General features: G+C 42.4%; 1 pseudogene; it reads left to right on the top strand.

The window, feature by feature from the left end:
• LOC132185349 (hydroquinone glucosyltransferase-like) overlaps window positions 1-4,622 on the top strand; it is an 8,902-nt pseudogene that overhangs the window by 2,054 nt on the left and 2,226 nt on the right.

Raw genomic sequence — 4,622 nt, forward strand, 5'->3', positions numbered from 1 at the left:
CAATTTTTTCAACATGCCATGATTTGGTTTCTGCCGTGGTTTGATTTTTGAAGAAATGGGTTTGCTCTGAGGGTATTTTGGGACGGGTTCGTCGGCGAAAATGAAGATCTTGTATTTCTTCAATGAGTTATTTGTTCTTGTATTTCTGTGTTTTTTTCTATGTATTTCCTCTGCTCTCTCTGTTTTCCTTTGAAATTCTTGCTCATATAAGTTGATGGGTTGTTTTGGTTTGGCTTTTTGTAATGGTCGAACATATAGTTGATATTCTGAGTTACCCATTGAAATTCTGGGTTTGGCTTTAGTTTCCTGGCTTTTTGCTAAAAATTCTGAGATACCCATTGAACTACAAGTGTCATTTTTGCTAACATCATAAACCCAGAAATATAGAGAAACTCATAAGGTGAAAATGAAAGTCGTTTTGATTTTCAAAGAAACAGGAGAAACCTAAAAAATTCTGAGATTAGGCGCAATGTTTGCTTTTCAAAGAATAAAGATGAACAGAAGCACTCCTCTGGACATGCACAAAAAAATGGTAGAAATGGAGAGAGATGAGGCTTCAGAAAATTAAGGCTATTTTGGGAAGGTTCCAGTGATTTCCATCCGAAATGACGGAGAAGACAAACGGAGGTATTATTTTGCTAACATCCGATAGTTCAGGAGTGTCTTGTGTCACTTTTGAAAGTTTGGGGTTAAAATTGTCAACCTATGGATAGTTTAGGGGCAAAAGGTATTTTTCCCTACTATATATTTACTTAATTCCTTCCTTCGCTATGTCTCTACGTACAGCCCTTTGTTTTCCTCTCATTGAACGGCTAAACCACGGCTACCATTACCAAGCAACAGAAAACACCCCACGTAGCCATTGTGCCCACTTCAGGGATTGGCCATCTTGTCCCACTCGTTGAGCTCGCAAAGCGACTTGTCCTCCACCACAATTTCCGGGTCACCTTACTCATCCCCACAGATGGTTCACCCATGATACAACACAAAGCCATCCCTAACGCCCTACACAACTCCATATCCTCTATATTTCTTCCACTCGTCAGCCTTGACAACCTCCCCAAGGACATCAAGATCGAGACCCGGATTGCACTCACCTTGACTCAGTCACTCCCTGCCCTACGAGACTCTTTCAAGGTCTTAGCCGAGTCAACTCGGCTAGTAGCCTCGGTGGTTGATTTACTTGCTTGGGAGGTGTTCGATATGGCTAAAGAATTCGGTATTTCTTCCTACATGTTCTTCCCTACAACCGCCATGGCTTTGTCGTTCGTCTTTCCCTTACCAGGGCTTGATGAAACATACACTTGTTGTTAAGTATGACTTGAATTCAAAGTCATGGTGGGACCCAATGGTTTGTCTCATTCTTCAAGTAGGAGAGGTTCTTGGTTCAACCGGTTTGCTCCTTTACATGTGGGTTTTGGAGTCCTTCTCTTATGTGTAATTGGACTCCTTGTTTGGCTTATAGTAGAAGTCCTAGACCAACATGTAAAAGGAGAGTTAAGCTTCTACATAAGGAACAAAGCACAAGGTGAATTTGTGTGTGTGCCAAAAACAATTGAGAGAAAGAAAAGGTGAGAGCACCAAGAAAAAGAGAGTTTTTTTTTCCCCTTTTGTTATTATTCTCCTTTGGGCAAAGTGAGAATTGGGTGTATTTAGAGCTTTGGGTTTGAGTGGTTTTCTCGCCCTGTTACTCTCTTGTACTCATCTTTTGATACTGAATTTTCTCCGGGTCGTCTCCACCAGTGGATGTAGGCTTGTTAAGCTGAACCACTTAAATCTTTGTGTCATGTGTGATTTAATTGCCTAATCTTTGTTATTCCGTATTCTTCTTATTTTTTACATCTCACGGGTCTTGGGAAATAGGATTAATTTCCTAACAACTGGTATCAGAGCTGTTGGTTCGAGTGGGAGCGATGGCAGGTGAAGAAAGAAAGATGGGAATCGAGAAATTCGACGGCAAAGATTTTGGGTATTGGAAGGTACAAATTGAAGATATTCTTTATGGGAAGGATCTTCATCAACCTCTTTTGAAAGAACAACCCGACGACATGTATGATAGCGAGTGGGCTCTGCTTGATCGTAAAGCCTTAGCAATTATCAGGTTATCACTGTCAAAATTAGTTGCACACAACTTTGGAAAGAAGAAGACCACAGCAGGTCTAATGAAGGCTTTGTCAAGCATGTATGAGAAGCCGTCGGCTAACAACAAGGTGCATTTAATGAAGAAATTGTTCAACCTAAAGATGGCAGAAGGGGCTTCAGTGGCACATCATCTCAATAAGTTCAACACCATCACAACTCAATTGTCCTCGGTGGAAATTAATTTTGATGATGAGGTTCGCGCGTTGATCGTCTTGGCATCTTTGCCAAATAGCTGGGAAGCAGTGAGGATGGCTGTGAGTAACTCTGGAGGAAAGAGTAAACTAAGCTATGAAGACGTCAGGGATTTGATTCTCAGCGAAGAGGTTCGCAGAAAAGATGCGGGTGAAGCCTCATGTTCTGGTGCTGCTTTAAACCTCGAAACTCGGGGCAGAAGACAAGATAGAAACTCTGGTCAAGGTGGATCAAATTCCAGAAAAGGGAGAAGTAAATTCAGATTCGGCCAACAACCTGAGTGTTGGAACTGTGGCAAGACTGGCCACTACAAGAAGAATTGTAGGGAACTGCGGAAGGAGACTAAGAATGATTATGCTAATGTAGTGACAGAAGAAGTATATGATGCCCTACTTCTATCTGTTGACAGTCCCCTTGATTCTTGGGTCTTAAACTCAGGAGTATATTTTCATACGACAGCGATCCGTGAAATTCTCGAGAACTATGTTGGTAGAGATTTCGGGAAGGTGTATTTGGCTGACGGAATGGCGCTGGATATTGTGGGCCTAGGCAATGTTCGCATTAGAGTTCACAGTGACTCGGTATGGAAGCTGCAGAAGGTCAGGCATGTTTTGGAGCTGAAAAAGAATCTGATTTCATTGGGACAGCTTGATGAGGAAGGGCATTCAATTCATTTCCACGGTGGAAAGTGGAAGGTCAACAAGGGAGCTAGGATTTTGGCTTATGGTCATAAGCCGGGTACTCTCTATATGACCACGAACAACAAGGATACAGATGCTGTTGTAGATACGACTGCTGACTCAAAACTATGGCACCTAAGGCTTGGGCACATGAGCGAGAAAGAGATGAAGGTACTTATGTCAAAAGAGAAACTACCGGGGTTAAAGTCAGTTGAGTTTGATTTGTGTGAAGGCTGCATCCTAGGGAAGCAGAAGAAGGTGAGTTTCGAGGAAGTTGGCAAAGCACCTAAGCTTGGAAAGCTGGAGCTGGTACACACGAATTTGTGGGGTCCCGCACCAGTGGCATCTCTTGGAGGCTCGCGGTATTACATCACATTTATTGATGACTCAAGCAGGAAGGTATGGGTTTATTTCTTGAAAAGTAAATCTGATGTATTTGAGACTTTTAAGAAATGGAAGGCCATGGTTGAGACTGAAACGGGCTTGAAGCTCAAGCGTTTGAGATCAGACAATGGAGGAGACTACGAAGACAGGGGGTTTAAACAGTTTTGCGCAGTGAATGGGATTAGAATGGAGAAAACTATCCCGGGAATGCCGCAGCAGAATGGCGTGGTTGAGTGCATGAACAAGACTCTCAATGAGCGTGCCAGGAGTATGAGATTGCATGCTGGGTTACCAAAGACTTTATTGGCTGATACAGTGAGTACTGCTGCATACCTAATAAATAAGGGGCCTTCCGTTTCCCTGAACCATACACTACCAGAAGAAGTTTGGAGTGAAAAAGAGGTAAATCTTTCACATCTGAAAGTTTTTGGTTGTGCTTCGTATGTCCATGTTGAGTCTAATGCTATGAGTAAACTAGATGGTAAATCTAGTAAGTGTTTCTTCATTGGATATGGAGATGAGGCCTTCAGTTATCGATTTTGGGATGATCAAAATCGGAAGACCATTAGAAGTCGGAATGTGACTTTTAATGAGTGTGCTATGTACAAGGATGGGTCAAGAGTAGAACCTGAAGTTACAGAGCATGAACCGAAGAAGTCTGATTTTGTTAACTTAGATAAGCTTTCTGAAAGTACAGTGCAGAAAGAGAAACAATTCGTGGAGGTGGAGTTTGATAAACAGTGTTCACTCACGGATGAATGTGATGACAGAGAATCTTCAACAGACTTACAGCACCAGGAAGAGTCTTATTCTTTAGCAAGAGGCAAAGAAAAACGTGATCGAAAAGGAACAAAGAGGTATGGCTTTGAGGATATGGTTTCTTTTGCTCTAACAACTAGTAGTAGAGATTCATCATCTGTTCAGGATGGTATGTCGAAAGAGGTGGAGTCACTACGGATTGGTAAAACTTGAGAATTTGCAAAATTACCCAAGGGAAAGAAGGCTAAAGGGTGCAGATGGGTCTATAGGAAGAAAGAGTCATCAGAGAAAGCTGTATGGTCTACGGGACTGGTAGGAAAGCATGGTGTTATGTCTAAACCAGGTCCTATGCTCAAGTTCAAGAGGCGCTTGGACTTGAGTGACACTTATGGAGTGTGATTGCCCTTAAGGAGCTGAGGCGGAGACAACCGGAGGAGACACATTTTGCGACTTGATGGGATTCAA

The sequence above is a fragment of the Corylus avellana genome, chromosome ca6 (genome assembly GCF_901000735.1).
Source record: "Corylus avellana chromosome ca6, CavTom2PMs-1.0".
NCBI classification, from domain to species: domain Eukaryota; kingdom Viridiplantae; phylum Streptophyta; class Magnoliopsida; order Fagales; family Betulaceae; genus Corylus; species Corylus avellana.